At 47.1% G+C, this 22,656-nt stretch overlaps 1 protein-coding gene across 6 annotated transcripts in view; it reads left to right on the forward strand.

Annotated features, from left to right (window-relative positions):
- The window catches only part of KCNT2 (potassium sodium-activated channel subfamily T member 2), a 298,580-nt gene that overhangs the window by 58,603 nt on the left and 217,321 nt on the right, over positions 1-22,656 (forward strand). The gene's annotated exons all lie outside the window — the stretch shown is intronic.

Consider the following 22,656-nt stretch of genomic DNA (forward strand, 5'->3'; position numbering starts at 1 on the left):
ATGGGTGCAGGCAGGCCCAGATCTGAGCACTCTCCCATCATTTTGGGGCTGCTCTCACTCAGCATGACCAGGAAGTAGCAGGACCAGGAACTCTGGCTGTTCTGTGAGACGCCTAGGTTCTGTGCAGTCAGAGTCCGACGATGTCCTGCTGAGGGAGTGGAAGCAGCTGATGTGGGCATTTCCTCTACTGCAGTGTCAGTAGTAGGCAACTATTGATCTTGCCATTGTGTTTTCCTCTTCCCTGTCTCTCCCTCGAACACATGGAGATGTGGGCAGTGGGCTCCCAAGAGGTCAGCTAGTCAAGATGTGAAGTTTCACACCAGAATTTTGGGCAGCTGGAGCAAAGGAAGAAGTTGTGTACCTAAGGTTGTTATACTGTGTAAGCAGACAGGCAGAATGTTTCCTACCAGGTTCCATTTTTATGCCTTGTGCCCCATGAGAAAGGGGGAGGAAGGGAGACATGAAGGAAAAACATGCAAATCCAACTATTAACATAACTATATTATGTATAAAGCAGACGCACTGTAACACTACTACATATAAAAAGCTAGAAATAGGGTGTCATAACTATAAAGGGTAAGGTAACAGCCCTCCTGTGTACAGTACTATAAAATCCCTCCTGGCCAGAGACTCCAAAATCCTTTTACCTGTAAAGGGTTAAGCAGCTCAGATAACCTGGCTGACACCTGACCCAAAGGACCAATAAGGGGACAAGATACTTTCAAATCTTGGTGGGGGTAAGGCTTTTGTTTGTGCTCTTTGTTTTGGGGGTTGTTCACTCTTGGTACAGAGAGGGACCAGACAACAATCCAGGTTCTCCAAATCTTTCTGAACAAGTCTCTCATATTTCAAACTTGTAAGTAAACAGCCAGGCAAGGCGTGTTAGTTTTTATCTTTGTTTTCTCAACTTGTAAATGTACCTTTTTGCTAGACTGTTTATCTCTGTTTGCTGTAACTTTGAACCTAAGGCTAGAGGGGATTCCTCTGGGCTCTTTAAGTTTGATTACCCTGTAAAGTTAGTTTCCATCCTGATTTTACAAAGATGACTTTTACCTTTTTCTTTAATTAAAAGCCTTCTTTTTAAGAACCTGATTGATTTTTCCTTGTTTTTAAATCCAAGGAGGTTGGATCTTGATCCACCAGAAGTTGGTGGGAGAAAGGAGGGGGGATGGTTAATTTCTCCTTGTTTGAAGATCGAAGGGGTTTGGATCTGTATTCACCAGGGAATTGGTGAAGAGTCTCTCAAGGCTACCCAGGGAAGGGAATTAGCACTTTGGGAGTGGTGGCAGCAAACCAGATCTAAGCTGGTAATTAAGCTTAGAAGTTTCATGCAGGCCCCCACATTTGTATTCTAAAGTTCAGAGTGGGGAAGCAGCCTTGACTTGGTGGCAGAGCGGTGGGATCATTTTAAACCAAAAGCCAGTAAGATTTTTTCTCTCCTTTCTAGCTGCTTAGAAAGCAGAGCTGAAGGTAGATGCATATCTTATCTCTCCTTGCCTGAAGGCAGAGGTGTTACATTTTTTTAACAAGGGTCTTTGTTAAGAGAAGGATTCAAGCAGTGAGCAAACAGCTGGCAAAAGGAATTTACAAGCTGAATTGTTTTTTTTTTCTTTCTACCTCTCAGGGATAGCTAGTTAGAAAGTCTCTGTTACCTGAGCAGCCTGAGCTGAGTGCATCCCAGTTTCAGTGAACTGCAGAGGGGGTGTGACCCAGCACAAGAAAACAGGAAAATGAGTACCAGGGACGTAGCTAACAAACTAGAACTGGCCAGACTAGAAGGAGAAGAAAATGAAAGGAAACATCAGAGACTGCTCCAATTAAAAGAAAAAGAGATGGAGCTGAAAGAAAAAGAGATGGAGGAGAGAGAAAGAGAGAGGAAGCATGAACTGGAATTAGCACGGGCTAGGCTGGATATACCAGCCAATCCTAGCAACCCCTCTCCAGGTACCACTTCTCATCCCAGAAAATTCCCCACCTACAAGGCAGGTGATGATACTGAGGCATTCTTAGAAAATTTTGAAAGGGCCTGCCTTGGGTACAGCATCACTACAAACCAGTACATGGTAGAGCTGAGGCCGCAGCTCAGTGGACCCTTAGCAGAGGTGGCAGCTGAAATGCCTAAGGAACACATGAACAGTTATGAACTTTTTAAAAACAAGGCCAGAATCAGAATGGGGCTAACACCTGAGCATGCCTGTCGGCAGTTCAGAGTCCTAAGGTGGAAACCAGACGTGTCATTTACCCGACATGCCTACCACATTGGGAAAAATTGGGATGCCTGGATATCAGGAGCCAATGTTAAATCTACGGAAGAGTTGCCCTTCCTAATGCAAATGGAGCAGTTTTTAGAGGGTGTTCCTGAGGAAATAGAAAGGTACATCCTAGATGGGAAGCCCAAAACTGTAACCGAGGCAGGGGAGACTGGAGCCAAATGGGTGGAGGTGGCAGAAAAGAAAAAACTAGTAGCAGTTGGAGCGAATATCAGAAGGGGCAACCCGAAACAAAACCTTACCACCAGGGACAATCCAAGGCCCCACCTACATCCCAAGGGAAACCCCAGACGCCTTCTCACCCCACCACACCACACCAGTCTCCACCAACCAACATCGCCCCAGTGATACCTTGGCAGGGTGATATTTTAAATGTAATGAACTGGGACATATAAAGGCCCACTGCCCCAAGAACCCCAACCGATTACAGTTCATTACACCACAATCACACCAAAGATCCCCAGGCCCAGATGCCTCTCTCATACCCTCCAAGTAAAAGGAAACCTTGAGAGTGGGCTGAAAGAAGGTTATTGTGTGGAGGCACACTGGGCACAAGTGTCGACTATCCACCAATCCCTAGTGGACCCCAAACTCATCAACCCAGAGGCTCCAGTGACAATTCAACCCTTCATGTCACAGTCTGTAACCTTGCCTACAGCCAAGTTGCATGTCCAGTACAAGGGCTGGTCAGGAATGTGGACTTTTGCAGTCTATGACAATTATCCCATCCCCATGCTGCTGGGGGAAGACTTGGCCAACCATGTGAAGTTAGCCAAGAGGGTGGGAGTAGTCACCCGCAGCCAGGCTAAGCAAGCTTCCACCCCCATCCCTGTTCCTGAGCCGTCCCCCAGGGCCCCGTCTGTGTTACCAGAGACCCAAACAAAGGTGGTGGAACCGGATCCCCTGTCAACGACTGCAACAGCCGTAGTGGATCCAATCCCAGGGACCCAGCCAAAGCCAGTCCCAGAACCGGAACTGGCAACGCAACCAGCACCAGAACCATTGCCACCACTGAGTCCAGCGCTTGCAAACCCGTCGACAACTCCAACACCAGAAGGCACTAGCGAGCCTGAACTGGCAGAAGCAGCAGATAACCCTACCAAAGAGGCTCAGCCAGAGCCTGAAATACAACATAGTGCACCAGCGGACAGCGGTTCACAGTCAACGGAAACAGCCCCAGCACCTGCATCACTTCCAGAAGGACCAAGCCCAAGTCCACAGTCCAAGGAGGAACTGATGTCTCCAGCATCAAGGGAACAGTTCCAGGCCGAGCAGGAAGCAGATGACAGCCTTCAGAAAGCTTGGGCGGTGGCACGGAGCACCCCACCGCCTCTCAGCTCTTCTAACCGATCCCGGTTTGTGGTAGAACAAGGACTTTTATACAAGGAGACTCTTTCTGGTGGGCACCAGGAAGACTGGCATCCACAAAGACAGTTGGTAGTTCCCACTAAGTATCGGGTAAAGCTCTTGAGCTTAGCCCATGATCATCCCAGTGGCCATTCTGGGGTGAACAGAACCAAAAACCGGTTGGGGAAATCCTTCCACTGGGAGGGAATGGGCAAGGATGTTGCTAATTATGTCCGGTCTTGTGAGGTGTGCCAACGAGTGGGAAAGCCCCAAGACCAGGTCAAAGCCCCTCTCCAGCCACTACCCATAACTGAGGTCCCATTTCAGCGAGTAGCTGTGGATATTCTGGGTCCTCTCCTAAAGAAGACACCCAGAGGAAAGTAGTACATACTGACTTTCATGGATTTTGCTACCCGATGGCCGGAAGCAGTACTCTTAAGCAACACCAGGGCCAAAAGTGTGTGCCAGGCATTAGCAGACATTTTTGCCAGGGTAGGTTGGCCCTCTGACATCCTTACAGATTTGGGAACTAATTTCCTGGCAGAGACCATGAAAAACCTGTGGGAAGCTCATGGGGTGAATCACTTGGTTGCCACCCCTTACCACCATCAAACCAATGGCCTGGTGGAGAGGTTTAATGGAACTTTGGGGGCCATGATACGTAAATTTGTAAATGAACACTCCAATGATTGGGACCTAGTGTCGCAGCAGTTGCTTTTTGCCTACAGGGCTGTACCACATCCCAGTTTAGGGTTTTCACCATTTGAACTTGTGTATGGCCGTGAGGTTAAGGGGCCATTACAGTTGGTGAAGCAGCAATGGGAGGGGTTTACGCCTTCTCCAGGAACTAACATTCTAGACTTTGTAAGCAACCTACAAAGCACCCTCCGACACTCTTTAGCCCTTGCTAAAGAAAACCTAAAGGATGCTCAGAAAGAGCAAAAGGCCTGGTATGATAAACATTCCAGAGAACAGTCCTTCAAAGTAGGAGACCAAGTCATGGTCTTAAAGGCACTCCAGGCCCATAAAATGGAAGCGTCGTGGGAAGGACCATTCATGGTCCAGGAGCGCCTGGGAGCTGTTAACAATCTCATAGCATCCCCCACCTCCAACATAAAGCCTAAGGTATCCCATGATAATTCTCTTAAACCCTTTTATTCCAGAGAATTAAAGGTTTCCCAGTTTACAGCCCAGGAAACAGATGACGCGGAGTGGCCTGAAGGTGACTTCTACGAAGGAAAAAGTAATGGTGGCATGGAAGAGGTGAACCTTTCTGCAACCCTTGGACGTCTGCAGCGGCAGCAGATCAAGGAGCTGTGCACTAGCTTTGCACCAATGTTCTCAGCCACCCCAGGACGGACCGAATGGGCATACCACTCCATTGACACAAGTAATGCTCTCCCAATTAGAACCCCACCCTACCGGGAGTCACCTCATGCCCAAACTGCTATAAAAAGGGAGATCCAGGACATGCTACAGATGGGTATAATACACCCCTCTAAGAGTGCATGGGCATCTCCAGTGGGTCTAGTTCCCAAACCAGATGGGGAAATACACTTTTGCGTGGACTACCGTAAGCTAAATGCTGTAACTCGTCCTGACAACTATCCAATGCCACGCACAGATGAGCTATTGGAGAAATTGGGACATGCCCAATTCATCTCTACCTTAGACTTAACCAAGGGGTACTGGCAAGTACCACTAGATGAACCTGCCAAGGAAAGGTCAGCCTTCGTCACCCAGGCAGGGGTGTATGAATTTAATGTACTCCCTTTCAGGCTGCAAAATGCACTCGCCACCTTCCAAAGACTTGTAGATGGTCTCCTAGCGGGATTGGGAGAATCTGCAGTTGCCTACCTCGATGATGTGGCCATTTTTTCTGATTCATGGGCAGAACACCTGGAGCACCTGGAAAAAGTCTTTGAGCGCATCAGGCAGGCAGGACTAACTGTTAAGGCTAAAAAGTGTCAAATAGGCCAAAACAGAGTGACTTACCTGGGGCACCAGGTGGGTCAAGGAACTATAAATCCCCTACAGGCCAAAGTGGATGCTATCCAAAAGTGGCCAGTTCCAAAGTCAAAGAAACAGGTCCAATCCTTCTTAGGCTTGGCCAGATATTATAGGCAATTTGTACCACACTACAGCCAAATCGCCGCCCCGCTGACAGACCTAACCAGAAAGAAACAGCCAAATGCAGTTCAGTGGACTGATGAGTGTCAAAAGGCCTTTAACCAGCTTAAGGCGACACTCATGTCTGACCCTGTGCTAAGGGCCCCAGACTTTGACAAACAGTTCCTCGTAACCACAGATGCATCTGAGCGGGGCGTGGGAGCAGTTTTAATGCAGGAAGGACCGGATCAAGAATTCCATCCTGTTGTGTTTCTCAGCAAGAAACTGTCTGAGAGGGAAAGCCACTGGTCAATCAGCGAAAAGGAATGATACGCCATTGTGTACGTGCTGGAAAAGCTATGCCCATACGTTTGGGGATAGCGTTTCCAACTACAAACAGACCATGCTGTGCTACAGTGGCTTCATACCACCAAGGGGAATAACAAAAAACTTCTTCTGTGGAGTTTAGCTCTCCAAGATTTCGATTTTGAAATACAACACATTTCAGGAGCTTCTAACAAAGTGGCTGATGCACTCTCCCAGGAAAGTTTCCCAGAATCAACTGATTAAACATTGTTCTTGGAATGTGGAACATATTGTTAGTTTTTATATAATCAGTAGTATGTCTAAAGGTGCATGTTTCTTATTAACTCTGTTTTCTCCTAGAGCTCCAGGAAGAAATCACAGCCAGTGTGGAACTGTCTGTCCAACACTATCTGTGATTTGGGGAGCGTGTCGTAACTATAAAGGGAAGGGTAACAGCCCTCCTGTGTACAGTACTATAAAATCCCTCCTGGCCAGAGACTCCAAAATCCTTTTACCTGTAAAGGGTTAAGCAGCTTAGGTAACCTGGCTGACACCTGACCCAAAGGACCAATAAGGGGACAAGATACTTTCAAATCTGAGAGGGACCAGACATCAATCCAGGTTCTCCAAATCTTTCTGAACAAGTCTCTCATATTTCAAACTTGTAAGTAAACAGCCAGGCAAGGCGTGTTAGTTTTTATCTTTGTTTTCTCAACTTGTAAATGTACCTTTTTGCTAGACTGTTTATCTCTGTTTGCTGTAACTTTGAACCTAAGGCTAGAGGGGATTCCTCTGGGCTCTTTAAGTTTGATTAAGTGTCTGGACAAAGGGAACATGTGGTCTCGTCAAATCCTCCATAGTTTAGAATGCCTCTCTTTTAATATATATATGGCCAACTGTGCTTCCTCCCCTCCAGTGTCTTTGGGGAACTGCCAGGTGTGGCCACTGCCCACAAGATGCTGGATGATATTTAGGTCGGGTTGCTAAGCAGTCACACACACACACACACACACACACACAGGGTTACTCCCTGCTCTTGATGTCAGCAGCTTTTTGATTGGTTGAGAAAGCATGCAAAACCAATTCTCCTTTCCCTTTGTCACCATAAAACAGGCTCAACCAGAGAACAAGAGAACAAGAAAACTATACCATGCAATCCAACTAGATTGACAAGTAAAAGAAGCAGTGAGATGCAAAAAGGCATCCTTTAAAAAGTGGAAATTAAATCCTATTGAGGAAAATAGAAAGGAGCATAAACTCTGGCAAGTGAAGTGTAAAAAAAAAAAAAAGAGCACTCAAGGATGATAAAGCCATTGCGGAGAAACTAAATGAATTCTTGGCATTAGTCTTTATGGTTGAAGATGTGAGGGCGATGTCCAAACCTGATTCACAAATCTGAGGGCCTGTCCCAGATTGAGGTGTCATTAGAGGAGGCTTTGGAACAAATTGATAAACTAACCAATAATAAGTCACCAGGACCAGATGGTATTCACCCAAGAGTTCTGAAAGAACTCAAATGTGAAATTGTAGAACTTCTAACTGTGGCATGTAACCTATCATTAAATCAGCTTCTGTACCTGATGACTGGAAGATAGCAAATGTGACACCAATTTTTAAAAAAGGCTCCAGAGGTGATCCCGGCAATTACAGGCCAGTAAGCCTAACCTCAGTACTGGGCAAACTGGTTGAAACTATAGTAAAGGACAAAATTCAGACACATACGTGAACATGATTTGTTGGGGATGTGTCAACATGGCTTTTGTAAAGGGATATTGTGCCTCATCAATCTACTAGAATTCTTTGAGAGGGTCAACAAGCATGTGGACAAGGGCGATTCAGTGGTTATAGCATACTTATATTTTCAGAAAGTCTTTGCCAACGTCCCTCACCAAAGGCTCTTTAGTAAAGTAAACTGTCATAGATAAGAAGGAAGGTCGGCTCATGGATCAGTAACTAGTTCAATGATAGGAAACAAAGGGTAGGAATAAATGGTCAGTTTTCAGAATGGAGAGAAGTATATAGTGGTGTCCCCCAGAGGTTTGTACTGGGAGCAGTACTGTTAAACATATTCATAAAATGATCTGGAAAAAGGGGTAAACAGTGAGGTGGCAAAATTTGCAGATGATACAAAACTACTCAAGATAGTTAAGTCCAAAGCAGACCGTGAAGAGTTACAAAGGGATTTCACTAAACTGGGTGACTGGGCAACAAAATGGCAGATGAAATTCAATGTTGATAAACGCAAAGTAATGTACATTGGAAAACATAATCCCAACTATACCTATATGATGGGTTCTAAATTAGCTGTTACCACCCAAGAAAGATATCTTGGAGTCATTGTGAAGAGTTCTCTGAAATCATCCTCAATGTGCAGCAGCAGTCAAAAAAGTGAACAGAATATTGGAAATCATTAGGAAAGGGATAGATAATAAGATGGAAAATATCATATTGCCTTTATCTAAATCCATGGTACACTTCATCTCTAAGAGGATATATTGGAATTGGAAAAGGTACAGAAAAGGGCAACAAAATGATTTGGGGTATGGAACAGCTTCCCTATGAGGAGAAATAAATTAGACTGGGACTTTTCAGCTAGGAAAAGAGATGACTAAGGGGGATATGATAGAGGTCTATAGAATCATGAATAGTGTGGAGAAAGGAACTAAGGAAGTGTTATTTACTTCTTCTCGTAACACAAGAACTAGGGGTCACCAAATGAAATTAATAGGCAGCAGATTTAAAACAAATGAAAGGACTTCACATAACACAGAGTCAAACTGTGAAACTCTTTACCAGATTATGTTGCGAAGGCCAAGATTATAACAGGATTCAAAAAAGAACAAGATAAGTTCATGGAGGATAGGATACACTGCTCTACAGCCAAAATGCTTCTGAAATAAATGTAGTCAAACTTTACTAATTCTGGGTCACTGAGAATGAAAATGATGCTTAAAATTGTTGATTGGCTCTAGTTTTCAAGATATGCTATTGGGTCAGTATATACGACCCTTGACTTGGGAATGGTGGAGGATAAGTGAGTTATAAAGGGAAGGGATCTCAATTTAAACCAGAAATGACTAAAATACATCTTTGACTAGATCTATGAATAAATCTATGACTGGGTTTGGACAGTACTTGCTTTTTAGGCAAAACAATGAATGATGCAATCTGAAGCTGGTATTGCATCATACATGATATGAATTGCATCATGTTATTCCTGGAAGTCATGGATGATGCAATCATAACGAAGCTTACATCACTCTGCTGAACAAATTGCCCTATATCAGCTCTAAAATCATACAGTGTCGTGCTCTCTTATTTGTCAGTGTTTGATTTTGCAAAGGGACACATTTCTGTTTAGCCAAAGTGAGTAGAGATGCCTCGTACTTGTGTGAACAGTGCAGATAACTTTTGCTATGTTTGTGGTGAAGTGACTTTTGCATCACAAAAGTGCAGTATAACCACTATGGTTAAGAAAGCCTATCACCTTTCTTTTGGCTGCAAAATTGGAGATCAGGACAAGAGGTGGGCCCCACACATATGCTGCAACACTTGTGCAACAAATCTTCGCCAGTGGTTGAACAGGAAAAGGAAATCTATGCCTTTTGCAGTGCCAATGATTTGGAGAGAGCCAACAGATCATACCAGCAATTGTTACTTCTGCACGTTGGGAAAGGTGTGTCAAAAAAGAAAAAGTGGACTGTGCATTATCCAAACATTCCATCAGCTATACGCCCAGTACCCCATGGAGAAGGACTGCTGGTTCCTGATGCACCAGAATCATTCTCACTTGAGTTAGAGGAGGAAGAGGAAGAGGATGAAACTTCTGGTCCTGAACCATCAATGTCACAGGACCCACATTTTCTCCCATCCTCCTCCTCTAAACCACACCTCATAACACAGGGTGAACTGAATGACCTTGTCAGGGATTTGGAACTACGCAAGAGTAAGGCAGAGCTGTTGGGCTCCAGACTACAGCAGTGGAATCGCCTGGCACGTGATGTTAGGGTTTCCATGTTCCGTGACCGTCAAAAGGATCTTGTCCCATTCTTCTTCATGGAAGGTGATCTTGTAGCCTGCAACAACATCGATGGTGTGATGGCAGCCCTCAACATCGTTCACGATCCAGATGAGTGGAGACTGTTCATTGATTCATCGAAGACGAGTCTTAAAGCTGTTTTACTGCATAATGGCAATGTTTTGCCATCAATTCCAGTTGTTCATGCAGTCCATATGAAGGAAACCTATGACAACATGAAACAACTTTTGAGGTGCATAAACTATGACCAACATCAGGGGCAGCTTTGTGGCGATTTGAAGGTTGTTGCTCTCTTGCTTGGTCTGCAGACTGGAGACACAAAGTACTGCTGTTTTCTCTGCGAATGGGATAGTTGTGCAAGAGATTCCCACTACATCAAGAAAGATTGGCCACTCCGACAGTCATTGGAGCCTGGGAGGAAAAGTGTTCAGCATCCACCACTTGTTGACTCAAGGAAGATTTTGTTACCACCCTTACATATCAAGCTGGATCGGATGAAGAACTTTGTCAAGGACATTGACAAAACACAAGCAGCTTTCAAATACCTCCGTGGAAAATTTCCAAGGTTAAGTGAAGCTAAGATAAAGGAAGGTGTCTTTGTTGGTCCTCAGATTTGTGAACTTCTTCGAGATGATGCATTTGACCATGCACTGCGTGGCAAGGAAAAGACGGCATGGAAAGCCTTCCAGTTAGTGGCAATACATTTTCTCGGAAACAACAAGGCAGACAACTACAGGTTGTTGGTGGAAAACCTCCTCAAGGCATACAAAAGCCTTGGTTGCAACATGTCACTAAAGATACATTTTTTGCACTCTCATCTAGATTTTTTTCCACCAAACTGCGGAGCAGTGAGCGACAAGCACGGCGAGCGATTTCACCAGGACATTGCAACAATGGAGAAATGCTATCAGGGCAAATGGAGCCCATCAATGCTTGCAGACTATTGCTGAACAGTGACAAGAGATGCTCCATTTAATGAATACAAGAGACAAGCCAAGAAGCGCCGAGTAGACACTGAATAGGACTAAACTATGTACAAAATAGTTTTTTGCCTTTTGTTTCATAATAAATTTTATTTATATAACCCTTTTGCTGATTTTTAAAGTGTTACATAAACAGGACAGGTAAAATATTATCATGTAAAGCAACCATAAACACATGAAAAGACCTAGGTTTACAATTTATGATTAAAACTCTACTATCTACACAATATACATAGACATAAAATGTAAAAACTTAAATATCTTAGAAACAGTAGCCAATCAGTTGTTTTAATTGTCATATTTGAATTCAGCACATCAAAATACATAATAAATAGCACATTTTATCTCTGAAGCAGACGACTTCTCAAAAATTGTAGACCAGTGATATTAGCCAGGATGAGCAGGGATGGTGTCCCTAGCTTCTGTTTGCTAGAAGCTGGGAATGGGTGATAGGGAATAGATCACTGTTCCGTTCATTCCCTCTGAAGCACCTGGTATTGGCCAGTCGGAAGACAGGATACTGGGCTAGATGGATCTTTGATCTGACCCAGTATAGCCATTCTTATGACATTTTAAATATTAGTCACAACATTTTTGCAATCCTAACAGTAAAGAAAATGTCAAGCAAAAACACTTCACAGTTTACAAAAGGCTTCAAAACCAAATAAGCTTCATAATTTTTTTTAAAAGTTTAAATAATTAAAAACAGGGGGAATATTTTGTCCAGTTCTCCTGAACAGGGGAGGCTACTCTCATATGTGCACAAAATAAGGTGTGTAGGCTCTCCTTTCATAGGTGCAGCTTAAATAAAATTTAAAAGAATATAATTGATCTCCATCCTGACTTCAATTGTAGAATCGAACCCAAGGTCAGGAAATGGTAATTGGGCTACAGCTGTTCACATTCAAACTCTCATTGTGCATGTTTAGAGAATTACTACTGATATTATTAATTATGAAAGGATCACTTTAACCCAAAGCTGTTGCTTTAAACAGAGGAGAGAGAATTTATAGATTTCCTGTTCTGGCAAGTTAAAGTGTGATTGTACCCGCAGAATGCCATTCTAAATAGTTATGGACAGGTGGTTTATAGACATTTTCATTAGCAGATTTCAGGTGACTACAGTTACACAGCTGGAATTTCTACTGCAGACAGATTTGCTCTACAGATTTATAGTCAATTGAAGGAACCGTTACACTAGTCTCCTCAGAGTGAAGTACAGAGTACCTTTAAATGGGTACTTTTCCACTATACTTTTCTTTGCCTCATGTTAAATGGGCAGCTTGAATTACATTCTGAATCAGTTAGTAGAGTGCAATGTATACTTGTACTTCGGTTGCACTTAAAAAGCTTCTACTCTTTTGAAGGATTCTACTAACAGGAGAGTTATTTGATAGCACACTGTGTGGTATCCTGAGAAAAGCAAGAACTTAATTTGTTTATGTGGGAAGAGTGTCAATCAGAGTGCCTAGGGGGGTTGTGGAATCTCCATCAGTGGAGATTTTAAAGAGCAGTTAGACAAACACCTGTCAGGCATGGTCTAGATAATACTTAGTCCTGCCATGAGTGCAGGGGACTTGCCTAGATGACCTCTTGAGGTCCCTTCCAGTGCTATGATTCTGTAATCACGAATCTGGGAAAATAGGAGATTGGATCAAAAATCATACTAAATAAGACCTGTTCTTAAATTTACAAAGCCAGGGTTTCCATGGAGCATTTGAGATCTGTGACATAGGTAGCAATAGGAGAGATTAATTGAATGGCATCTTAATTGGCTCTGCTTTTACATACTTTACATGCCTGTAAAACAGACTTAGGGCTTGGGGCGGATAATCACCTAAACATGAGCTCCTAGTGCGATGCAATGACCAAAAGGGCAAATGAGATCCTTGGATGCATAAACTGGGGAATCTTAAGTAGGAGTACAGAGGTTATTTTATCTCTGTATTTGGCACGGGTGCAACTGCTGCTGAAATACTGAGTCCAGTTCTGATGTCCACAACCCAAGGAGAAGGTTGAAATGAGGGTTCAGAGAAGAGCCACAAGAATGATTAGAAAACATGCCTTTTAGTTATTGAGCCCCTTGATTCTATCTATTTAGCTTAATAAATAGAAAGTTAAGGGGTAGCTTGAATGGTCTGTAAGAACCTACATCTGGAACAAGTATTTGATAATGGGCTCTTCAATCTAGTAGAGAAAGGTATAAAACGAGCCAATGGCTGGAAGCTGAAGACATCCCAGTCTGAATTTGTCTAATTTTTAAAATCAAGATTGGTTGTTTTTCTAAAAGATATGCTTTGGGAAAGTCCTGCTACCCGTGTTAGACAGGAGGTTAGACTGGATGATCACCATGGTCCCTTCTGGCCTTGGAATTAATCCATCTCTAACCAAAAGAAATAGCACTCTACCATCTCCTTAGATTACTTTCTGATAAGGAGAGCAAAGAACTATGATTTCTTCCTCACTTTCTATCAAGAACAGAAAAAAGCGAGAGATTAAAAATTGGCTGGTATTATTTACTTGGGAGTATAGAACAGAAAAAAGACGGTTACTCATCGTTGTAACTGTTGTTCTTCGAGATGTGTTGCTCATATCCATTCCATTAGGTGTGTGCGCGCCGCGTGCACGATCGTCGGAAGATTTTCTACCCTAGCAACACCGGCGGGTCGGCTGTGGAGCCCCCTAGAGTGGCGCCTTCATGGCGCTGAATATATACCCCAGCCGACCCGGCGCCCCCTCAGTTCCTTCTTGCCGGCTACTCCGACAGTGGGGACGGGGGGCGGGTTTGGAATGGATATGAGCAACACATCTCGAAGAACAACAGTTACAACGGTGAGTAACCGTCTTTTCTTCTTCGAGTGCTTGCTCATATCCATTCCATTAGGTGACTCCCAAGCCCAACTTAGGTGGTGGGGTCGGAGTGAGACATTGCTGTGTGCAAAACCGCTGATCCGAAGGCAGCATCGTCCCTGGACTGCTGCACTAGTGCATAGTGAGCTGTAAACGTGTGGACTGACGACCAAACTGCCGCTCTACAAATGTCCTGGATCGGAACTTGCGCCAGGAAAGCCGTCGAGGAAGCTTGGGCCCTCGTGGAGTGAGCGGTGAGGTGTGGTGCTGAGACACCTGCCAGGTCATAGCAAGTCCGGATGCAAGACGTAATCCAGGAGGATAGGCGTTGTGAGGAGACCGGTGAGCCTTTCATTCGGTCAGCCACTGCAACGAAGAGTTGCGTCGTCTTTCTAAATTGCCTTGTGCGGTCAATATAGAAGGCCAGGGCCCTGCGTACGTCCAGAGAATGCAAACGTTGATCCTGGCGAGTAGCATGTGGTTTAGGATGAAAGACCGGGAGAAATATATCCTGATTGATATGAAATGGAGAAACCACCTTAGGGAGAAAGGCAGGATGTGGACGAAGCTGCACTTTATCCTTATGAAAAACTGTGTAAGGGGGCTCGGATGTAAGCGCCCTGAGTTCAGAAACGCGCCTTGCTGAGGTGATGGCTACGAGGAAGGCTGTCTTCCAGGATAGGTACAGAAGTGAACAGGTGGCCAGTGGCTCGAATGGAGGACCTGTGAGCTTGGAGAGAACCAGGTTGAGGTCCCACGTCGGAACGGGCTGACGTTGTTGTGGGTACATCCGGTCTAAGCCCTTGAGGAATCTAATGACCATCGGGTTAGAGAATACCGAGGACGCGAGTTCCCCTGGGTGAAAGGCCGATATAGCGGCCAGGTGAACTCTAATTGAAGATATCGCCAACCCCTGCTGTTTTAGGGAGAGGAGATATTCCAAAATGAGAGGAATAGGTGCCTGCAACGGGGACGTGGCTCGTTGTTCGCACCAACAGGAGAACCGCTTCCACTTGGCCAGGTACGTGGTCCGTGTTGAGGGCTTCCTACTGCTCAGCAGAATCTGTTGGACAGAGTGCGAGCATTGCTGCTCTGCCTGGGTGAACCATGGAGCAGCCACGCCGTGAGGTGGAGTGATTGCAGGTCGGGGTGACGCAGGCGGCCGTGGTCCTGAGAGATGAGATCCGGGCATAATGGAAGCGGGATCGGTGTCTGAACCGAGAGCTCCAACAGTGTGGTGTACCAATGTTGTCTCGGCCACGCTGGGGCGATCAGAATCACCTGTGCCTGGTCTCTGCGCAATTTGAGCAGTACCTTGTGGACCAGAGGAAACGGAGGGAAGGCATAAAACAGGTGGTCTTTCCAGGGAAGGAGAAACGCATCCGAGAGGGAGCCCGGAGCTCGACCTTGCAGGGAGCAGAACACGTGGCACTTCCTGTTGTCTCGAGATGCAAACAGGTCTATCTGGGGAAACCCCCACTTCTGGAAAACGGAATGTATGATGTCCGGACGGATAGACCACTCGTGTGTTTGAAAGGACCTGCTGAGTCGGTCCGCCAAAGTGTTCTGGACTCCAGGGAGGAACGATGCCGTGAGATGGATTGAGTGGGCGATGCAGAAGTCCCACAGGCGAATGGCCTCTTGGCATAGAATTGACGAACGTGCTCCTCCTTGCTTGTTGATGTAAAACATGGCCGTGGTGTTGTCGATGAGAACTAACACACAGCGGCCACGTAGGAGATTGAGAAATGCCTGGCACGCCAGGCGCACCGCCATCAGTTCCCGAACATTGATGTGCAGGGCTAGCTGGGGTGCAGTCCACAGGCCCTGGGTATGGTGCTCGTTGAGATGGGCGCCCCAACCCAGAGATGAAGCATCTGTGACCAGGTGCAGAGAGGGTTGTAGGGCGTGAAACGGCATCCCCTCGCAAACCACACTGTGATCTAGCCACCAGGTGAGGGAGGTCAGGACCGAGTTCGGGACCGTGACCACCATGTTCAGGCTGTCCCGATGTGGGCGGTATATTGATGACACCCAGGTCTGGAGTGGGCGAAGCCGAAGTCTGGCATGCCTGGTTACATACATGCAGGAAGCCATGTGACCTAGTAGGGTAAGGCACGACCTCACCGTGGTAGTTGGGAAGGCCTTGAGTCCTTGAATGAGGCTCGTGATGGTGCAAAAGCGATTGTCTGGCAGGATGGCTTGTGCACGTCTGGAGTCTAGAACTGCGCCGATGAATTCTATTCTCTGGGTAGGTTCTAGAGTGGATTTGTCCTTGTTGAGTAGGATGCCCAACTTGTTGAATGTGTGCACTATTATGTGGACGTGAGCTCGAACTTGCTCTTTGGTGCGACCGCGTACCAGCCAGTCGTCTAGGTACGGGAACACCTGTATCCCTTGCCGACGAAGGTACGCTGCCACGACAGCCATACATTTCGTGAACACTCTTGGGGCCGAGGATAGGCCGAAGGGAAGGACTGCAAATTGGTAGTGCACCCTGCTTACCACGAATCGCAGGAAGCGTCTGTGAGGCGGGTAAATTGCAATGTGAAAGTATGCGTCTTTCATGTCGAGGGCGGCGAACCAGTCTCCAGGATCGAGGGAAGGGATAATGGCCCCCAGAGAGACCATGCGGAACTTCAACTTTACTACGAATTTGTTGAGTCCGCGCAAGTCCAAGATAGGTCGCAGACTTCCTTTGGACTTGGGAATGAGGAAGTAACGGGAATAGAATCCCCTGCCCCTTAACTCCACTGGAACCTCCTCTATGGCCCCCATAGCAAGGAGCGTGGAAACTTCCTGTATAAGAAGTTGCTCGTGAGAAGGGTCCCTGAAGAGGGACGGGGAAGGGGGGGAGGAGGGGGGGATTGAAGAAAACTGGATAGCATATCCCCTGTCCACCGTGCGAAGGACCCAACGGTCCGAGGTTATAAGGGACCAGGCATGGTGGAAATGGGAAAGGCGATCCCGAAAGGAGGGGGCTGGATCCTGGGGGATGACTGGGGCGCCGTCCTCGACCGCACCTTCAAAAGTTCTGCCTGGGGCCTGAAGGTGGTCTAGGTGGCCCCTGGTTCTGACCGGGTTGAGGGCCGGTCCACCTTCTTCTACCACCTCGCCCTCGCCTCCGGGCCGAGTCCTGTCTCTGACGAGGCGGGGGGGGGGTAGAAGCGCTGAGGCTGCGGTCTAAATGGCCTGCGCTGAGGGCCCACAACATGCATCCCCAAGGAACGCATGATCGTCCTGGAGTCCTTGAGGCTCTGCAGGCGAGAGTCCGTCTTTTCTGAAAACAACCCTTGTCCTTCGAAGGGTAGATCCTGCAGGGTTTGCTGCAGTTCCTGAGGCAGACCCGAAACCTGGAGCCAGGAGATCCTCCGCATAGCGATACCTGAGGCCAGGGTTCTCGCAGCAGAGTCCGCTATGTCTAAGGAGGCCTGTAAGGAGGTCCGAGCCACCTTCTTACCCTCCTCTACCAGGGCTCCAAACTCCTCCCTGGACTCTTGGGGAACCAACTCCTTGAACTTCCCCATAGAGTTCCAGGAGTTAAAGCTATAGCGGCTCAAGAGCGCCTGCTGGTTAGCCGCTCTAAGTTGCAGCCCCCCGGCTGAGTAAACTTTACGGCCGAATAAATCGAGGCGCTTAGCCTCCTTTGATTTGGGCGCTGCGGCCTGCTGGCCGTGGCGCTCCCTTGCGTTCACTGATGCCACCACCAGTGAACACGGCTGGGGGTGGGTATACAAGTACCCGTAGTCTTTAGACGGGACGAAGTATTTCCTTTCCACCCCTCTCGCTGTGGGTGGGATAGAGGCAGGAGTCTGCCATATCGTAGATGCATTGGCTTGTATCGTGCGGATCAGGGGTAACGCCACCCTCGATGGGGCATCCGCTCCGAGGATATTCACGATCGGGTCGTGCACCTCCACTATCTCCTCCGCCTGCAGGTCCATATTACGGGCCATCCTACGCAGAAGATCCTGGTGAGCCCGAAGATCTATTGGAGGTGGACCTGTGCACGATGTGCCCGCCACTGCCTCATCCAGAGAGGAAGAGGAAGATGCCTCCGGTGGAACGGGATCCAAGGGATGGTCCTGGTCTCCCTGCTCCTGGGCCGGAGCATCACCTGTGCTTGGGTCCAGGGCGTCAGGTGGTGCGGACACAGAAGCCTCCATGCCCCCTGGCGGAGGCCGAGAGATGGTGGACTCCGGGGCCCTTTTGGCGGAGTGACCGGAGTGAGAGGTCGAAGCAATTGGAGCCCCTTGCGCCTGATGGTACGCCCACGGGGTCCAAAACGACCAGTGAGATGGGCCATGAGAATGGTCCTCTGTTATGTCCTGCCAATGGCCCAAGTCCTGTTCCTCGGCTTGCCCCTGAGGGGGGTATGCCGATCTCGAGAGGTCCTCCGAGGAGCGAGACACCGATCTCGATGGCCACGGCGGTGCCGAGAGCGTCGAGACGATTCCCGTGGGCTGCGGTGCCGCACGGTGCCGGTCCGGAGATGATCTATCTCTACGCGGTGCCGGCGATCGGTGCCGGGACCGCGACCGGTGCCGATGACCTCGTCGGTGCCGGAAGTCGGATCTGGACCGCGACGAGGACCTGGAGTATGCCCGGTGCCGGGAGCGGCCTCTCGACGTCGAGCGTCGACCGTAGCGGTGCCGAGAACTACGTCTCGACGTTGATCGGTGCCGACGATCATAGCGGTGCCGAGACGTAGAGCGGTGCCGCGACGAAGATCTTGGCCGCGAGTACGACCGGTGCCGAGGTGATATTCGGCGCCGGGACTGCGAGCGGCGTGGGGACCTGCTTCGGGACCTGGATCGGTGCCGAGGTTCCAGCCCTTGCGATGGAGGGCGCATCAAGGCAGGTTTCCCCCTCGACTGGACCGGGCGAGTCAACGGTGCCGTCGGTGCCGGTGGTTGGGGCGGTGCCGGCTCCGTGAGAGCTATTAAGTCTCTCGCCGCCGCGAAGGTCTCTGGAGTCGACGGGAGGCACTGTATCACCGCCGGCCTCGGTGGAGACGCTATCTGCACCGGACTCAACGGCCTCGGCGCCGGAGTCGACGGTGCTGGAGGCACCTGTTTCCGGTGCTCCACCGGCGGACGCGGCTCTACCCCCGGCACTGGGGGAGCCGGCGTCTTCGGCACGGAGGTCCCCGTCTTATGGGCTTTTTTATGCCCTGGGGATAATGACCGGCGCCGAGGCACTTGCTGTGCTTGCGGTGCCGACGAGGTCCGGTGCCGGGGAGGCTTGTCCGACGCCACTCGCGTGGTCGGCATGGCCGGTGCCGCCGGGGCACTGCGCACCGAGGCGCTAGGTGCCGGGGCCTGGCTTGTAGATGGAGCGTCCGGACTAAGTGCCGCCTCCATCAGGAGTTGCCGGAGCCGAAAGTCCCGCTCCTTCTTGGTCCTTGGTCTGAAGGCCTTACAGATCTTGCACTTATCTGTTTGATGGGACTCTCCCAGGCACTTCAGACAGGAGTCGTGCGGGTCGCTCGTGGGCATAGGCTTAGCGCAGGAGGCGCACTGCTTGAAGCCGGGAGCGTTGGGCATGAGCCTGGCCCCGCGGCCGGGGGAGAAAGGGGGAGACGACCCCCTTAATCCCCTGAACTACAATAACAACTAGAACAACTTTTAAAACTATTTAACTATTTAACTATAACACTATAACTATAACTATAACTATAACTGCGATGACTAACTAAGCTAGGGAGAGTGGAGAACAGCTAAGCAGCGCTCCACAGTTCCAACGACCGTCAGGGGCGGTAAGAAGGAACTGAGGGGGCGCCGGGTCGGCTGGGGTATATATTCAGCGCCATGAAGGCGCCACTCTAGGGGGCTCCACAGCCGACCCGCCGGTGTTGCTAGGGTAGAAAATCTTCCGACGATCGTGCACGCGGCGCGCACACACCTAATGGAATGGATATGAGCAAGCACTCGAAGAAGAAGATACATTCCAGAGGTCAGTAGGTTTACAAGTTGTGTGTACACATTATGTTATCACCATTTGGTCTGAATACATTCATTTTTGATAAAATCAGACCACCAGGCACAACCAAGTCTTAGAAAAATGTTCTACTGCTATATAAATGTGCAGGATTTACAAAAATGCACCATATGAGCCTCACTCATTCATTTAAAACTCCCTTAGCAACTATACTTAATAATCTGAGCCTATTAACATCTACAATAAACTCCATTATGCACTATGTCAAAGAAAAAAAATATTAACTAAGCGATTTGATTCTCATTTTAAAAAGACAAACAGCCATAAAATGAATAGCAATGGCTCCTGTAATAATCAGGCTTCTTATGCTAAGCAGGTTCAGTCTGACCAGTGCTTGAATGGAAAATTTCTAGAGAAAAGCCAGGTGCTAAAAAAGTTCTGTTGGTGATTTAGAAGGTGCTATACTTCCTTTGATAGTGTAGAACAATATGCCAGCATGAATTGCAAGACTGGGTCATTCTTGTTTTCTGATGTGCTCTTCCAGAAAAGTATGTATTTCTTATGGCAGGTATTTACCATCTGATCTATGTTAACTAGAGCAGATAATACCAGGCAAGAAAGAGTAAACTCAGGAGAGACTGTAGTGATTGTAATGGGCATGGACTAAAGCTGTAGATCCTCTCTCTAATATTAAGTGTTTCAATATTGTAGATGGTTGCTCACGTTCCTTACCTCCAGCCATTCATTCTCCAGTTGTACTTCTCAGAATTAAAGTGATATATTAAGCACTAACATGTAATATTAGTATCTCTTAATATGAGATAAGAAGAATGGCACACAAATTTAAGCAGACAGTTCTCTCCTCAGATTCTGAAGAGACAAGGAATGCAGAGCTAAGGATGAAACTCCACCCTAATGTTTCTGCCCTAAATGACACAAATGGGCTTCTCCCCAAACCATTTATTCTGACTTAAAATTATTTTATATAATCTAGTTAATGCCAGACCAAAGGCTCTCTCTCTCTGGAAGTCTGTGCTACTGTTCTTTCTGCTGTAGGCTTAAATCAAAGTTAACAGAGTATTAGATGCATTGTATAAGTATAATATCTCTATCTATCTATCTATCTTTCTGGCTATTAAATTTACTACAGCTTATGCATATGTAGAACTCACTTGTAGTTTTCACTTCAGTTAAAAAAAGAGGGAGTAGAATGTACAAGTGAGCTGCATTTGTAATCATTTTGCCATGGAAACCACCACACTGTGGAATCCCAATCTGCTTGTAAGCAGTGGTTGCTAAGGAAAGGAAAGGAGAAGTAGACAGCTGCTGGCAGGCTATCAGAGAGACTCAATGCCAGTTGATAGGAAAGTGATTAACCTCCACATTCTCTTTCCTCATTATTATATCACTGCTTACTTTTAGCATGTATTGTTTCATGGTAAGTGACTACTGTAATTTTCTTTCCAAAAAGATGTGAGATTAGTTTAAACCATGTCACGAGATCAGTAACAAGTGTTCCTTTTTAAATGGAAGTACCTCATCTAATAGCTTATGTTGCTTTATTTACTTACCTGAAAAAACTCACTGAAGATTGTATATTTTGCATAACAGGAACCAAGTAATAAATGTCTCCTGTTAAAAATGTAAGAGCAGAAATGAAGATAAGCACTTCGTTATTAAAAAGCAATGTAATCTCTCCCTAGTCCCCCAACTAAGCAACTGGCATGCTTTCCCCAGGGTTACTAAAAAGGTGGCACCATCAGAATGCTGACGCGGTTCTTAGGACCAGCCCCACAACATGTAACTAGCCATGACTGAGGTACCCAATTTGGGGTACCACGTAGGGTGCAGCCTCATGAAACTAGTGATTGACAAGGCACAGACCCTAATACCATGCCCAATTCCCTGGAAGAAGAGGCAAATGAGGTATTTTATCAGCCTGGCAATTTATTACTGGAGGTTTATCCTCAGTTTTACCTCAATCTCAGCCTGCCTTAAAGACCTAATTAAAGGTAAACCACCCAAGGAAGATGTGGTGGGATTGGAACAGGGAGGAAGCTTTTAATGAACTGAAAGCACAACTATGCCGGGCACTTGTGCCCTTCGGCCCTGATTTTTCTTGTGAATTCATACTGCACATAGATGCCTCACATGTCTGCCTAAGTGCCTTGCTCTCAGAAGACACTGAAGAAGGCCACCACCCAATCATATACTTGACTAGGAAGGTATTCCTTAGAGAAAAGGCCTACACAATTACTGAAAAGGAGGCACTAGGGATCAAATGGGTCACAGATTCTCTTAGGTATTACCTGCTAGGTAGCCCCTTCTCCTTGATCACAGATCATGATCCCTTCTATTGGCTCCATACCATGAAAGACGTGAATCCATGTATAATGCGATGGTACCTGGTGCTACAACCCCATAGTTTCAGAGTGCAACTCCAGACAGGAAAGGACCATGTTAATGCCAGTTTCTTTTCCTGGAAAATCAGAGATGGAGATTACCTATGCCAAGACTGCAGGGGTGAGGTTGTGAGGGGTAATTTCCTCAGTCTCAGAGAGGCGGCAGCATATGAGCCCTTCTGGGCTCAGCCAGCACTAAATATACACCTGTGAGACTTGATCTGCCTGGAGGGAGGAAGCTTAAAAAGGGAAAGCCTTCCATAGGAAGTGGTGGTGACTAGGGAGAAAATTGCTATACCTGAGAGACCACTGGCCACGTAGACAGACCAGCAAGAGGAAGACAACTGTAGAACTTGCAGCCCCTGAGACTGCATGAACCAGATATAAAGCAGGGGTGTCCAAAAGGAGGG

Source organism: Chrysemys picta, chromosome 8, assembly GCF_011386835.1.
Source record: "Chrysemys picta bellii isolate R12L10 chromosome 8, ASM1138683v2, whole genome shotgun sequence".
NCBI lineage: Eukaryota > Metazoa > Chordata > Testudines > Emydidae > Chrysemys > Chrysemys picta.